Genomic DNA, 17,549 nt, shown 5'->3' with positions numbered 1-17,549 from the left:
GGATAACCCTCAAACCCACAGTAAATCCTACTTTAGCAATAATGTGCCAGCCATGATGCAAGTGTCATCATAGTGGATTCCTTATGAAATTGCCAGCAAAACAAAAAAAATCACGATTCGCATATTTAAATTCACTTTGAAGCCATATTTTGATGACGCTTCATTTAACAAACGTGCAAATAGTTTTTGCTTGTGTGCAAATTGTTAGGATGTTTTGCCAAATGCAGATCCTTTGAACAAAATTGAAAGCCATGCTTAATTTTGGAGTTTCCAATGGGTAGCTAATCTGTACAAGTCCTCAACTATAAAAGTTTGCAGATGAAGAACAAAGATCTTTCTCATGTGGACACGAAAAATTATGTGCGGAGATTCTAACAGATTTAGTATTTCTATGGAGCGTTTCTGATTGGTTGCTAGCAGAATGTGGCTCCATTTGATTGGTCAGTTCCTATCGCCAGTGTCTATAAATAGAACCTTCCAACTTTCTTCAATCATACCCCATCATTATATCAAAAAATATAGCATTGTTTCATCTGACTAATGAGCTTTTCCTTAGTTTTTGCAGGCCGTACAGTTCGTCTTTCTCAACTGTGCTTCCAATGCCTACATAATAAATAGTCCATAGATCTGTAATTGGACATATGTTGAGACTGAAGTTATGGAAGTTCTTTGTCACGTTTGGATTTTCCTAGAGGTGTGACATGGAGCCGGGTCCTGCTGTTAGATGTGTAATCTTCTTGCAGCTATCCTCTCCACGCAACAGTGGACAGAAACTCCATATAACCGCGTGAGTCTCTTTTCAAAGATGCTGAATAGCATGATAGTCCTTGCTGGAACTGCGTTCAAAGATGATCATAATTTGAGGGAATGTGGTCTTCATGACCTGCAGAACTTTGTACTTGTAAGTGTTTATTGCATTGGTCCTGACAAGTTCTTGTCTGTGGAGATCAGGGCATCCCTGATGCAACTGGGTTTTTGATCTTAAAGAGTTTCTTTGCTTTTGTAAGGTGGTTCTCTTTGATTTTAGCGGTGAGTAATTGGTTTTATTTATTTATTTTTTAATAGTAGCCATTCCGACATCCATTTCTCTCACTAAGGTCCACATTGCTTTACTTAGATATTACCCCACATTTTTATTTTTTTATCCTCGGCTTCTCAACGTATGTCATTGTGCGAAATGGTCCTTGCTATTTACATATCTTTGTAGTAATCCTCCAGCTCACATCTTACGCTTTTCAAGAATCTAGCTAAGATTTCTGGAATTTTTAATCCCGTGTGATCCGTCTTGATGCAAGTCGTTCTTATCCAATACTCTGCTGCTTACTAGCTATCTATGGTTACCAGCTTCAAAACCCATCCCAAAAAATCTATGGTTACCAGCTTCAAAACCCATCCCAAAAAATCTATGGTTACCAGCTTCAAAACCCATCCCAAAAAATCTATGGTTACCAGCTTCAAAACCCATCCCAAAAAATCTATGGTTACCAGCTTCAAAACCCATCCCAAAAAATCTATGGTTACCAGCTTCAAAACCCATCCCAAAAAATCTATGGTTACCAGCTTCAAAACCCATCCCAAAAAATCTATGGTTACCAGCTCCAAAACCCATCCCAAAAAATCTATGGTTACCAGCTTCAAAACCCATCCCAAAAAATCTATGGTTACCAGCTCCAAAACCTACGGTAAACAGAAATTGTTATCCGTTGTGCTATACCACTCTTAAAGTCTACAAGTGTTTCTAGAATGAAAGAATATGAATGAATTATCAAATATATCCAGAACATCTTATGGTGGGAACATTTTCTTGTGTGTACAATGACTGTACATGTAATATTAATTTTATTCCCTTTAATTTGGGGTTAGCCCTTTCCCATATTAGGCTTATGCTTGTTTCTTTGTGTAATAAAGATGTCCGCTGGGAGTATCGGTGGGGTAGTATGAAGAAAAAACTTTTATATCAAGGTATAAGGATTGCCATTTTCTCTTTTGAATTAGTTTATAGCTAATCACTAGAGGCACCACTACCAAGGAATACCAACAAGGCAGCTCAGGCATTTTGTTAGCCTCTAGTGTTTTAATCCTAGTGAACTGGCTTTTCAGCTGATCTTAACTTTTTTTTTTTTTTTTTTTTTACATAGACATAACCACTTATCAAGGCCCAGAGACCACTTGAGGATAAAGGGTTAAGAGTGTACAGTAGTCAATTGGACAATATAGTAATCGTTAGTAATGGAAATTCAGTAAATTTGTTAACTTAAGTGGAACGGCTCATCAAAAACTTGTTTACGTTGGACTTGAAGACAATCCTATTGTAATCAGCTGGGAAGCAGGAAGACAATCCCACAGGTGTGCAGTTCTAAGAAAGCTTTGTTCAATGGTATCTACGTTTAGGTTTAGGCACAGATAAAGAGTGGGGGGAATCATTGATAGTGTTTTCAGCTAGACGAGTGTTTCTTGTGAAAGTTTGGGGAGGGGGGGCATAAATTGAAGCTTAGTCAAACACTTTCTATGAAAATAACGATACATCGGAGACAAACTCGCAACATCTCTTCTGTGAGATAGAGGTTGCAGAGAAGAGAAAAGGATATCTCCTACGAGGCTACGAAGTCTATTTTGAACTCTATCAAGGCAGGACAAGTCCTTCCTAGCAGCTCCTGCCCAGATGTGGCAACAGTACTCCATCCTTGGACGTACCTGCCGCTTATATAGAGAATTGCATAAACATTAATAAAATAAGGGTTTCCTTTGTTTTATCGACCATAATTAATCAAAAGTATATGTTCTTCTCTTGTAATACTTTAAAGACAATATCTCCACTTTTGTATACAGGGCTCTACGGACAAACTTTAGTTGACCTTTTGACAACTAAATATATTCGTTTACTAGCCAAACCCACATGATTTTTAGAATATGTACATCATAAAGAATTTTCCGTGTTTTTTTTTTTTTTTTTTTTAATAAGTGTAATTCTAAATATACAACCAATTTTATATTGATACTTGAAGGTATAAACATAATTTCTTCAGATATTTTTTTAACAGCTTTGGTTAAAAAAAAAAAGTATATTCTATTAAACGTTTCTCGTTTAAATAATTTAACTTTGTTTGATTTAAAAAAAAAAAAAAAAAAAAAAAAAAAGCTGAAAAGATTTTTCACTCAGTAGTGAGCTTTGGAAGATTGTCGGTGAAAGAAATATAATCGCCAACAGATAAGCGTTTCATTATTTCTAGTCGCCACTTTGAAAAACCATTCACAAATGCGACTGTTTGACTCGCAATGTTGAGTCTCGATATAAAAGACATTTTGTGTCGCCGAGAGTTTGTTCAATATGGACTCCGAAACGCCTGGGCTGATTTTTATGAAAATGTTAACCCCTTATACAGCCTAAAATCACAAGAGCATTTGAGAAGTTTTATTACCGCACAAGCAGAAAGGCCAGGCATATAAAATCAATAGTAGGTTTTTTTGATATGACGGTTGCGTTCGAGATGAATGTTTGGAGCACCATTGAACCATTATACTTGACTTTTGCATTTTAAATTTGAATTCAAACCATTATATATATATATATATATATAATTTTATAAAATCAGCAGTAGGTTCTCTACAGTGCAATGTAGACTACAATATATTGTGGACTAAGTCCCTGTATAGAGGCATGTAAAGCTTCCTCTCGGTGCACAGCGTTGGTTCTTTAACTAGAACAGGCAATCAATCGATTTGATTGAAAAATGATCGATTTCACAGATTTTGATCTAAATATAGGAATGCGAAACCTTCATTAATCATCATTCAATCCAGGGCAATGTCAGGTGTCTATGCTAATACATACTAAAATATTAGGGGTTTTTTTTTTTTTTTTTTTTCCATATTGATACTAATTAATCTATTTTTTCTTTTTATTTCCCCTTGCAAAATACAATCGTGTTCTGCAAAGCCACAATTTTCCTTTACAATTCAAACCAACCCAAACCCTGTAAATATTTGAAGATATAAAAAAATTTTAGGCTTTTTTTTTTTTTTTTATACCAAAAATGACCAGATTTTGCATTAAATAATCCCCGAAAGGGTTGATATACCGTAAAAGAAAACTATTTTTTCATCCTCTCACTTTATGTGGGTGCGACCAATCTAATATTTTTTAATGTCTCTGGGAACATTTACAAAAAAAAGAAAAAAAATTATCCTATATTTCAGTATTTTCTTAATTGTATCATTGCACTAATTTACATCATAGCCTTCATTCAATGCTCAGAGAAAATGGGGTACCCTGTGTAAGGGTTCCTGTGCGATTGGGAAGCCAGAGCTGTGTAACCCTCAACCATACCTAACCTGACTTTGCACTGCTTGATTCAGCAGAAAAGAAGTTCACGACAACTGGAAACTATGCCGAAGTAGATAAAACATACAGCACCTGGTATTTTCAAGTAGTCATCATTTCAGTGTAACGTAGTTGCCGGCTTCATCATTCAAATACGTCCGCATATTGACAATTCACGTGCTGGGTTAATGTCGCGGCAGCATTTACGCGTGACGTCACTGAATAAAATGCATATATAGGCATTCAGATCGAAAGGAAAGAAGTAAAAAGGAATAAAACGTGTGGCGATTCGAAAGGTATGTCTGACAAACACACGATATCTCCTCCTCTTACCTCTTCAAAAGCAAACCGGCTGACCTGTTCTTGGAGAAGGATTACGGGAACACGACAGCGGATTCTTTAATTTACAAAATATTTTTTTTTTAAATTAAAGAATGGCAAATTCCTGAAGTGAACATGTGTGTATATTTTCGAATGCAATAACTCTGTCGATTTTAAGTCTACAGACTCGAAATTTGATGTACAGGGTACTGAGATTTGGGAAACTCTTTGTAATCAATTTTCGGCCAGAAATTTGGCTATGGGGGGGGGTCAAAGTTCAACGATTTGACCCTTGTGAACTCTACCAAACTCCTCCGCCAATTTTGGGTCTAAACACTTGAAATTTTAGATAAAGGTTCCTTGGCCATGGATCTAACTTAATAACTTGATTTGAGCTCAAATGTCAAGGAGTGATAATACGGTCAAAGTTAAAAAAAAAAAAAAATTTGACCTGCAGTCTCTACCAAATTACTCAATTTCTGGTGTAAACATTTGACATTTTACATAAACGGTATTCAGAGATAGGGCAACCTTTTTCATCGGTTTTGGTCGAAAATTTGAGCTACCAATATATAAATGTATGTTTGCATGTCTGCCTAAAACTTTCTACAGAGGCGACGAATTTTCAAGATCAGTATCGTTTTGAAGCTCGACCCTTCAAACGATAAATACCGAAAAATTGGCTAAAAACATTAATTTCTTCACCTGGGCAGTTTTCTACAGGGAGGGGTCGCTTTTTTCACCGATATTTTCGAAAGTCATCCCCTCTTTTCGATTGTCTAGCCTTAATTTAAACCTACATCACTTTTTTCTCCGTTCTTTTCCTCTTTCGCGGTACGGGTTCGAGCCTGCCTTCCTACTACCACTTTGTTTTTTTTTGTTTTTTTTTTTTCCTCAACACACACTTTCAAACACCCGGGCAACACCGGGCACCCATGCTAGTATATATATATCGCTTAACATTGTGGAACCGATGTGGCCCCATAATACCGTTTAATTTACAGTGTTTATAAACATGCATTGAAATTCGGCAGAGAACACTATAACATTATACGAGTAACAAGTCTCAAGTTATATAAAAATGTCTTAACTGATAAATCACGGTATGTTTCCTGCAGTTAATTTTTTTTTTTTTTTTTTTTTTTTCGTATCGCTGGAGATCGCAAAATCTTCTACATGTACTGATTTGAATAAAATCGTAATTGTTGTCCTGGCACTTTGTTAAAAAAATTTTTTTTTTTTTAAATCAAGCATTGATTCGGTTCCAATCAGCAGATGCACACGATCTTGCGGTTTGCAGTCACAACATAGTTGCATTTTCTGCAATTTAAAAAAACAACAACAAAAAAAAAAACGCTTCTACAGAATTGGGACGAGATTTTATAGTCAGTAAATGGAGTTTTCAAAAAAAAAAAAAAAATGGTTTCAACTGATTTTTTTTTTTTTTTTTTTTCAATTTTAATAAGTTACAACGGTAACTTCCAAATTATGCAGTCGAAATTACTTGAATATTACTGAATTATTAAATAAAACAACTTTAATCGTATTAGCAGGTGAAAAATTGTCGCCATCTTTAAATCAAAATGGAAAATTACCTCCCTTTTTAACTCTTGCATCAAATTCTATTTTTTATTTTCTTTCGATTTTCTGTCTTATCGATTTTCGTAAATTTTCGATATAATCTTAAAAATACGAGCAATACGTAGATACCATTGTTTTGATGTGAAATTCAGTTTTACGATTTTTGAAATGTCGCCCCAATAGTGTAGAAGCGCCAATATAAAAAAAATTCAAATATTTAATATTTCTGAAGATTTTACGTATTTAGATTTAAATTTTTTTTTTTTTTTTTTTTTTTAGTACTGTTCTCTCATTTTTAATAGTATTCTCAATGTTTCAGGGTGCATGTGTTGAACTTCGGAATTTCAAATGAAACCCTTTATTTAAATCCAGTGGTAGCATGCATCAACATTAAAAAAAAAAAAAAAAAAAAAAAAAAATCAGAGACATGAAATTTACACCCCCCTCCGAAAACTTGGATTATTATTATTATTTTTTTTTTTTTTTAATGCATTGTCATGGCTTCTATGTTTACAAGTTTTCGAATATTTGTTTAAAACATTTTTTTTTCTATTTTCCTCTTGAAGTTTTTAAGTGTATTTAATCATTCTCTTTAAGAAAATCCTAAATCAGGGGAGGAGGGGGTCACAAATTATGGGGGTACGAATATTGCAAGCAAGTGTTACAGAGATAGAAAAATTTCAGTGGAGATTGTGTGTGTGTTTTTAAGGACATTAAAAAAGTGCAAGAAGTCAAGTGCCAAAAAAAAAAAAAGATAAATAAAATAAAAATAAGTCGGTCAAACTTGTTGTTTTCTTGAAAACTTAAGATAGGACTTGCATGATTAAAAGTGACTCATAAAATAATTATGTAAAAGCTCTTGAAATTATTTTTCAAAAATTTATCTTTCTCCCCCCCCCTCTCATATATATATATATATATATATATATGAGAGAGAGGGGGGGAGGTTTGAAAGAATTAGAGATTCTATAAGAGGTGACTTATCAAGAAATTGAGGTGGAGCTGGAGCTTATATAGAAGACTCCTGCTCGGTCATACAATACGCTTAAACATGATATTTTAATTTATACAGATTGCATATGTATTATTATAGAATCAATCCTCTATTGATTATTATATATGACGAGGAATAATTTGCCCGGTGGACTAAATAGCAAAATTTAAAAAATGCCGTTCATCAAATTCCGTCTGTGTTTGTTTACCATATCACGTCAGCTGATATTTGGACTTAACAATCTTACACTTAGTCTTTCTTTCTCTTATAGCTAAACATTTTTTACAGGGTAATATTTTACGTTACACCAGCTGGTGTAACGTAAAATATTCCCCTGTAAATATTTTTTATTTATAAGAGAAGACATTTTACAGGTTCGATTTTTTTTTTTTTTTTTTTTTTTTTTTTTCGATTTTCGATACTTTTCGGATGAATTTCCGTACAAAACATTCTTAAGAACACTGCCGGAAATATAAATTAACCTTTGTGTGAAATTTGAAAAGGTTTCGAAACGACTGAACCTATGAGGAAGGAACACACACACACACAGTGACTTTTATATAATGGTACAGATGAAGCATAAAAGGACGATAATCCAAAATATATACTAATGCGTGTAGATTTAATCGTTTATTCAATATGGACGTTACATCAATTAGTACACTCTATATGCCAAGCTATTTCGAACCCTAATGCTTCTCATCAGAGGAAGAGAGAAACTGCTTGGTAGAAATGCGACGTCTAGCAACAACTATATTAGGAGCAAAATAATGGGGCATGAGAGGAAAAGGATAATACATAAAAATTGTGGTTGGAGTAGGAGGACTACAGTAATTAACGTGATAGAGGAAGAAAATTGTGATATGCATGCACTATGGTGATGTATGAAAGTGAAACCTGATCAGTGAGGATTGAGGACATGTATTGCATGGTGAGTAACTGAGAATAAGATTGCTGTAATGCTAGTCTTAAAGAGGTCCTGAATATGACCGTAACAAGTTCCTGATAAACCGCCCCCTTAAGTATAACACTTTATCAGATCTCCATTACTAACGATTTACTATAATATTGTCCCATTGATTACTGTACAGGCAATAACCCTTATCCTTGAGTGGCCTCCGGGCCTTGATAAGTGGTGACTTCCAGGTAAAAAAAAAAATTTTAACCGTAAAATCTGTTCTCTTTATCGCTCTTAAACACTATCTCACACTCAAGGCTTTCTCTATCTCTACAAACTGTCAGACCACGTGTGGAGTATTGTTGTATTTAAGACTGAAGAATCTCTGTCCCATTAGAAGGTTCTTGGTGAATTGCGGAAACGTTTCTGTAATTTGATTGCTTCACCTCTCCCTTTATTCTTCACTATAACCTCTCTCACACATTATGTTGCTAGTCTCAGTCTTTTCTACAAATGCTAATATGGCGAATGTTATTTAGAATTTGTCTGATCTATTCCCTGCTTCCTTTGTTCCAGCTTGTTTGATTCGTTGGTCTAGTGGTCTACATCACTTCGATATTTTGATTCCTCATTGTAATAAAGCTTCCCAATCCAGTAACTTCTTTCCAAGAACTGCGTGCTCCTGGATATGACTTTAAACTATATCCAGTGGTGAGGCCCCAGCTTGCGGGCTTTGGGGAGTGTGGAGCCACCCTTTAATTGCCATTGCTCCCAGGTCCACTCTGACCCGGAGTGGTAGTACCTGTTAGGGTCCCAACTATGGGTTGAATACAAACCGACTTGAAAATAACAAATATATTCTATTAAAAAAATTTTCTTCCGAATCTTTGGATTCTGCATTAAATAACCTGAAAAGGGTTGATATGCCATTAAACAACCAACCAACCAACCAAGAACTGCAAGGTTTTAGAACTCTTCCTGCTCAGTTTTTCTAGAACGTTGGCCTTTTCAAGACTAAGGTCAATAGGCATCTGTCTTTGTTGTGATCATCTTTACTTCTGTTAGCTCCTTACTTCAAGTGGCCTTACGCCTTGTCTGAAGCAATTTTCAAAATAAAAAAAAAATACGCTATGGTGATGGGGTCTGAGAAAAAGTCGGTTTGACAAGTAAGGATCCTAGAAGTTGCGAGTTCGATTTTTATTTTTATTTATTTTTTTAATCTCCAGAGAATCGAGACAGTCTTACTATTAGAAAACTTTAAAATTAAGTGCATCTTGTCGAACTCGAAAATCTGTATGGAATTTTGAATGGAACCCTTTCGGAGATTAGCTTGTTCTTATCCCTTCGGCCATGAGCATGTAGAAAGTTTTTATTTTTTATTTATTTATTTTTATTTTTTATTTTTTTTCGTAATTATATTCTTGCTGTTGAACCTTCAACCCAAATTCATTTCTCATCTAAAACATTTCTAATATCAAACTGGTATTCTGCATCTATTGGATAGGACATAATCATGTTGACGCACTAGTAATTGTATCAGAATTTTTGTAGGAATTTTTGACACCCCTAACACGAAACTGCGAATAAAATATTAAAAAAAATCGTAATTTCTCTTTTAAAAGTGGGTTGTTTATTTTCTTTATGGATTATACTTCCAAAATAAACTATTAAAGTTGTATAAAAAGTAATAGAAATATTTTTTTAAAAACAATAATGAAATTAATTGAATTTTACGAGCTCAGTATTTTTCAATTTTTAAGCTTTAAAAATCTATCAATTTTTCTATTAATTCAATTTTTACGATATTTTCAGGGTCAATGTGAAATTTTATGCTGTTCCCAGTAAACCGAATATAATATTTTAGACAAACGTTTTTTTATAAATTCACCCCCCCCATTTTCAAGTGTCTATTAAAAAGTAAATAATTAATTTACTCACCAAAGTTTTATAAATCAGAAATTAAAGATAAATAATATATTCAAATTTAAAACAAAAAAAGTAGTGATTTTTTTTTAGAAATTTACCTGTAAAGTCCGAAGTTTAAAACCTTTAAAAAAAAAAAATTTTTTTTTTTTTTTTTTTTTTTTTAATGAAACCTTGGTCCTTGCTCCTTTAATTGGGGGGGGGGATTAGGGCTTGAATTACATTTTTCGAGTAGTTATAAGTTTGGAAAGACGGGGTGGAATTCAATATTTTTCACGAAATTTCTGACACCCCTAACGCACTAGTTCTCATTAAATCGCCGCGGTTAAGCAATGTTAAGCCTGGTCAATACCAGATGGGGTACCATTTGGAGAATATCCTACACTTTATGTAGGAGAATGTCGACACCTCCATATGACTGGTGACCGCACATAAATTCGATCTTCTCATGAAACTTCCTCCTTCGAGGGTGTGTGTTGGGGGGGGGGGCAGCTCAATCTACTTAGTGTGAATGCTGACGGCATTCTGCATATATTATCGTTTAAGATACTCCGTAATCTATGAGACTTTTTTTTTTATTATTATTTAGCTATGTACAGCCATAACATATTCGTGTGCATCCCTACAACTCTGTTGAACGCTAGCCAATTTTAATGGTGCTAAGTAATCATACACGCACCTGTCATTCCGATTCTTCTATTTTTGTACTTCTAATTCTTTATAGAATCAAATTAGTTTGACCTCCTCATCATCATCTTATTCTGATAAACCTCCATTTTACTGCTGATGTGTGCTAGACCGCTTTCAGAAGTTAACTTTCTAACTAATCAATCTGTCCAGATTTTTTATTTATCCCTCGATCTGTTAACCCCATTCTATTCATTCCCATGTTGTCTTCTCTTTTAAACTGAACCTACTAATTATACTACATCTACTAACCCAAGAACTCTAATCCATTCTTTCAATGTGGCCATACCACCAGTCTATTCTTCTACTCATATATTCTTGTACTCTCCAAATTTGATTTTTTTTTTTTCCTTTTCTGTTTCTTCTCTTCAGGGTCCATCTATAATAATCTTACCTGTCTGCTTAAATGTATATATGTATGTATGTTTGCCTAAAACTTTCGACAGAGACGACGGATTTTCACGAGATTGGTATTGTTTTGAAGCTTGACCCTTCGGACAACAAATATCGAAAAATTGGCTAAAAATATTAATTCCTTCACTTTCAACCGGACACTTTTTCTACAAAGAGGGCGGGGTCGCTTTTTTCGCCAATATTTTCAAGTCGTCCCCTCTTTTTGATTGACTAGCCCTAATTTAAACCTTCGCCACTTCCAGTTTGGCGATGGATGCAACGGCAAAGATGTCCCCCCCCCCCCCAATGTTCTTTTCCTTCTTCGCAGTACGGGTGTGAGCCTGCCTGCCTACTACCACTTTTTTTTTTTTTTTTTTCTTCTTGCTCAACACACACCTCTGGGCACTCAGGCTAGTCAGATAGAAGTCTTTTAAGACTCTCATTACGTTGTTCATCGGATTATTGTCATTTCTTTCCATGCAACGCATGTCCTTAAACCTCACTGCCCAGGTTTCACGTTCAGATATCATAACCTTACATGCAAACGAACTCTTCCAGTTGTCGACATTGGTAATGCTATGCTGGTTACTGAACTTGTAAAGCCTATGAATGCTCTCATAACTTAAATAAGTCGATATCATCTAAATATTAATATACAGTGGAACGATGAATTTGTCACCCTAAGGAAAACAGTTGTATTTTAAAAGTAACTTGATTATGTAGTAGAGCTAACATCTATTCAATGTAGCCTCATTCAGCCTCAATCACCGCCTCTATACAGGTATTTTCTACAAGTGCCAGTGAGAGCTCGGCGAATACTTGGGGGATAACGGCGATCAGATTGGCTTTGGTGTTATGGAAGGTCATGTTGGTGATATTCTCGATGTGTGACCAAATGAAGTAGTCCGGCAGTTTCGGGGGGTGGGGGCAGTGAGAGAAGGGCACAGTCGTAGAACTCCTAAAACCAAGCCTGGGTCTCTTTGGATTTTTAGGCTGGTGCCAAGTCCTGCTGCCACACCCAAGATCTGCCAGCGGTCACCTGATTGCACAAAGAGATCATCACGTGCACATCCAGGTACACTTGGGTGTTGACTTTCAAATCGGCTTTGAAGATGTGAAGTTGCACGATGTGGCCGTCACTTAAATCCAGACCAAAACTATGGTCGGAAACTTCATTGAGCTGTGCCCTCAAGTGTTAATCCGTCCAGATTTGCATTTTGAAGGTGCTGGCAATGGTCCTGTTGTCATAACATAATCAGTAGATAGCACGAATTGTACAGTGGCACATTTCTGATCTTTGAACATTGTGCCATTTTCAGACATAATGGAAGGCTCCTATCACTCTTGGGATTTGTACACAACTGGCCAACTAGTAGATGGTTTGTAATAAAATAAAAAAACGTTTTTCATCAAACGGAATCATGTCATTTTTCTAGAGCGACAATTTTATCGTTCCACCCTGTACTTGTCTGGTGTCACAAAAAAAAAAAAATCATCGCAAACTGAGAAACGAATTACCTCCTTTTATCAGTTAAAAATTATTAAAACCATTTCTTCCAAAAATTAAAAAAAAAAAATAAAAACGTAACTCTGTTTAGTGTTTCAAATTGGCTGTTTGATTTTATTCAAAAAAAGTCATGTCGAGAGACTTCTTTTTTTTTTTTTTTTTTTTTTTTTTTTAATTACAGAAATGTGCAAATGAATTGACATTTGTTCCTTTATAATTTATATAAAAAATTATTTAAAAATGTAATTTTTTAAAAATTTATATAAAAATTATTTTAAAAAAATGTAATTTTTTTAAAATCCATCTTTAACTTCAAAAGGTTGGAAAAGATTTGCTAAAAAATTGTTTCAAATTCGTCGTTATTTGTTTTAATTTTTTTATTGATCTTATGTTTTATAAAGTTTCAACTACCGTGGAATTTCCATGGGATCTGTTAGTCTATATATTAATACCGTAGTAATTTTAACGTACATATTTACGTGTTACGGTTTCCATATTATAGATTATTCTGTCGGGAGATTCTGTTTGTTAAAAACCTCCCACGAACATTAGTCGTATATAAAAATGCTAATGTAATGTTCGTAGTATGTTATCACCTATCCATTTTAATAAATAGGATCTCCCGATCACTGAACAGGCAATGTGTGTAAAAAAAAAAAAAAAATTTTTAAAGTCGCTTTTGGGCTAAAATATATCTTCTGGCTAGGATCCAAGCATAGTATCCGTTCTGTTTAAAAATGGTATATCGTGGATTTCCGTTCCATGCAATGGAAATATGTCGCATTCCTATAAGAATATTGGAGATAAACCATAATAAGCAGATATATTCTGACATTATTTTAACCAGATTATTTAGATAAATACTTGTTCAGTTTTAACAAAAGGGCTACAATAATATCGCGGCGGTCTCCATTCACCCCAAACGTCCACAGAATGCTCAGATGCAGTATATTACATCTAAAAGATACTGCTGTGGAATTTTCATAGGTCCCACTAGTTAAATGTATTTTTATATGAAATGATACACAAGGTCATGGAAATTTGACCCAATGAATATTTCATTGCTTTTCTTTCCACTATCTTGCATTAATTCTGTCCATAATTGTATATCCTGCTTCATTTTCGCATTAGTTTTACTTTTTTTTTTTTTTTCCTTCTACTGGTTTCATTTGGAGGCTTTTTTTTTTTTTTTCCCCCGCACGTTTGCAGATGCCTGTCTTAGCGTCATTCATATTGGTGTTCATTTGATATGTGATCACTAATGAACTGGAAGACGGGGGTTCAATCCATGGTTGAATCGTACCAAACACTTAAAAAACAAAAAACAAAAAAACCCTGCAGTGTAAAGTGAAGAATCAAGGATAAGTGGAGCACTACTGGTAAACGAGTGCCACTCTGCCCTATACCTCAATGTAGAAGCTTTTGAAAAGGGGTCACCTTTGGGGTGACTTTGACTATGGTCGAGCACTTTGACATTTTGATATTATGTTAGAAATCTTCCGAATAATTTCTAACTTGTAGAGGCAAAAAAACACTTAATATTTTTTTTTTTTTTTTTTCTAAGATAGTGACAAATCAAAGGCAATTATTGCATTCAATCAAATATATATTATGATTCCAAATATAAGAGAGATACTTAGTTTCTTGTGTGATTTCCAAAAAACGGTTGTTCTGGAAGGTATATTCCTTGTTTAAGAAAGTCAGTTAAACACAGATGATTTTTTTTTTTATAGTGGTGAAGGCTTTGTGTAGAACCAACGACATTTTTTGTTATTACTACTAATGTTTGTCAGCGCAATGGCTGCCGCATACAGTAGAGCGCGGGTTATTACATCAGTGAATTAATGCACCCTCAAATACCAACCTGGACATTTCTACGCCTCTACTGTGCGGTACATACGGCGTCTAACTTTTCCATATGGTCACCCATCTGGTACTGGCCTGGCTCATCGTTGCTTAACTTTGATCTGTCGAGAATTGGTGTGTGAACGGGATTGTGCCATATATATAATTCCAGGTTATTATTTTTCAGAGGTAAGCCAATTACAAGTAACTGGAGACCGCTTCAGTCGATATTGCTTATACAAAAGTTCAGTCAGTAATCAGAATACTGACTGAGCTTTTGTAAGTGGCTGACGGTTACATGCTCTCGCTCTGTCAGCCATGACTGGGTCAAAGTCCTAAGTAATTCGCAATTGTATTTTGGATCACTCGCACTGAGGATTGAACCATCAACCTCCAGAAGAGTAACTTTTGCAAATGAATTTTACCAAGTAGTTTATTCGCTATGCCACGGGCCCTTTGTTTTCTGTTTATACTTAAATGTCTTACTAGCATTATCGAATTAAAATATTCTTATACATTCGCCTACCCATGATAGCAAAGTTAAACGCAGGGTTAATCTTTAATGTGGGGGAAGTACAGCTCTCCAAAACAAGGGGAACTCTGGATTAAGACGCTGAAAAAATGTGTCCGTCTAGAAAGATTTCTCCTTCATTGACCAAGAATAGAAACTGCATCAGAACAGATACTATACTTTGTTCATTTGAAAAAAAAAAGACCGACTTTCGCTACCTGATATAGTGTTTAGAAGCAGTGAATAAATATTTGGGTCATCCGTAACTATAATTACGACTTTGTAAACAAATGCTTGCAATTGTCTTTTCTTATATATATATATATATTTCGCTTGCCATATCAAAACTAAGAAATGTGAGATAATAATAGCGATTTTTTTTTCTCGTGAATTAAGTAAAAACTCTGGTTTTCATTGGTGTTTTTTCTTTTTTAATTTTCAACAGTGAAGTTTTTTTTTATGTAGTTGTATTAATTATCTGACGCAGCAGCCTTTCATGTGTCTGCCTTTTATTGTGGCTTAACTACTTAGTATATGTGTGTTGTGGGTGGGGAGCGGGCACCCCCACCTCATCCCAATACTTGAGGAATGTGGCTTGGGTCATTGGTGGGGGATGTACGTGAGTTGTGATAAGAATGTAGACTCTCTGTCACCTTCTTTATCCTCCTCCTTCTCTAGTGGAGTGGGAGGATGTACCGGCATCTTATTAAGAACTGTGCACTCGGCAGTAAACCACAACAGCAGAAAATACAAACAACCAATTCTTTTACTACTGGGTCAGCTGTGTGTGCGCGTATGTTTCAAAGGTAATATGTGCACACAATAAGCTCTAAACATTTTTCTTGTCCCCCTAAAAGTGAAAGTTAATTTCTCTTTCGTCCTATAGTAGGAACCGCCAAACGAGTGAAACCTACTTTTTAAGATACTCTGGCAAAATCGTGATACGAAATTCTTGGCTCCAAAAAGCTTAAGTCACTCCAAACCAAACCAAGACAGTAAAGAATATGTCCTTATGACTTGAGTTGAAGTTTTATTCGCGTTTCAAAAATCTGATGTTTTGGCCGCGGCACAGAAGCAAAGAAGCACTTGCGTCAATTTTGTTCTACGTTGACATTCACGTCAAGATGTCGGTGTTAAGTCATAAGTACACGTCCTTTAACTACCACTTAGCTTTTTTAATTTTTTATTTTATTTTTTTATTTTATGTGTCACAATACGAAAAAATAAACCTGAATTTTTTAATTTAATTTTTTTTTTATTTCGCACGGTTGATGCGATGTTGTATTTTTCGTCAAACGCAAAAAAATATTACGTAACTAAGCATTTGTGGGGGGGGGGGCAACACTTTACTGGCGATTTTTTTTATTTTTATTTTTTACTCATGCACTTATTGATCCGTGCTGAAATAATGTTATTATTTAAAAAGCCATTCTTAACATCTGGAGGGGAGTGTTTTGTACCTATTCTGTACTTTAACCTTACACTTGAATAATAAAAAAAAACTTTAAATAAACTTAAATACTATTTAAAAAAATAACTCGGATCAGTAAGTGCATTATCACTTTTTTTTTTTTTTTTTTTTTTTTTTTTTTTAAGAGCACTTTTATTATTGCTAAATATATTTCTCTCGGTCTGTTTGGCCGTGCCATTTTTTATTTATTTTTTCTCGTATGCTGAGCCGATCTGGCTGAAATTTTGAAGGTACAGCGAACTAAGTACTATGGTATCCGCTTGATGCACTGTTAGGGATAATGCAAAAATGAGCGCAAATTTAACTTTGTTCAACCATCAAATTGGCATAAAGCACCCATTCTAAGTCAACGGGCAATAACTTTTGCCCATTTTTAATGTGATAAAAAGTTTAGTGTCTCTAATAGAAAAGTGCCGATATCAGTTCGAAAACGGGACAACGTCGTTCATTAAAAGTGCCCTGGCATAAACAAATTAAGGGTTAGATTCAGGAACTAGTCTTCTTGATCACAAGAAACTAGCTGAACTAAAATGTTCGTCATTTCAGCATGTAACCATTTTCAGCAATTGGGCAGCATAGTTAAGTCTAGAAATACAAAAAACAAATAAAACATACAACAACGAACTTTTGATAAGAGTAATAAAATTCAATTTTCTACCGACCTGTATAATTTTAAAGTGTGGAAACGGTAAAATATCTATTTTAATGTTATCTTTAGTTTAACTTGGCCAAACACCAGTCCATCAAATATGGCAAATTTTGTTTGATCACTAATCTCAGATTTTAAAGATGGCTAAAAAAAAAAAAAAAAGTGTGTGTGGGGGTGCTGTCTCTAATCTTAAGGGCCAGGGATTTAAAATAGGATTTAAAAACTATTTTTTAAGTAATGAAACGCCAACAACACATGCGTTGACCATAATAGGTTTTATCTATATCTGAAAGATGGATATCAATAAAATCTTACATTTGGAGAGAAAAAAAACTTCCCTCATTTTGTCATTTAGTTAGTCCACACATACCATAAACGACTTTTTTTTTCTGAAAAAGTAAGAATTGCTGTTTTCTGGGTTGGAATCTATTGATATAACGTGTGTCGT

General features: G+C 34.6%; 1 protein-coding gene across 3 annotated transcripts in view; it reads left to right on the top strand.

Annotated features, from left to right (window-relative positions):
• LOC145245812 (SMAD family member 6-like) overlaps positions 1-17,549 on the top strand; it is a 188,152-nt gene that overhangs the window by 25,628 nt on the left and 144,975 nt on the right. The gene's annotated exons all lie outside the window — the stretch shown is intronic.

Source organism: Euprymna scolopes, chromosome 23, assembly GCF_053919585.1.
Source record: "Euprymna scolopes isolate OS-2025 chromosome 23, ASM5391958v1, whole genome shotgun sequence".
NCBI lineage: Eukaryota > Metazoa > Mollusca > Cephalopoda > Sepiida > Sepiolidae > Euprymna > Euprymna scolopes.
Note: the sequence above shows the minus strand (reverse complement) of the source record. Positions and strands in the feature narration are given on the sequence as shown.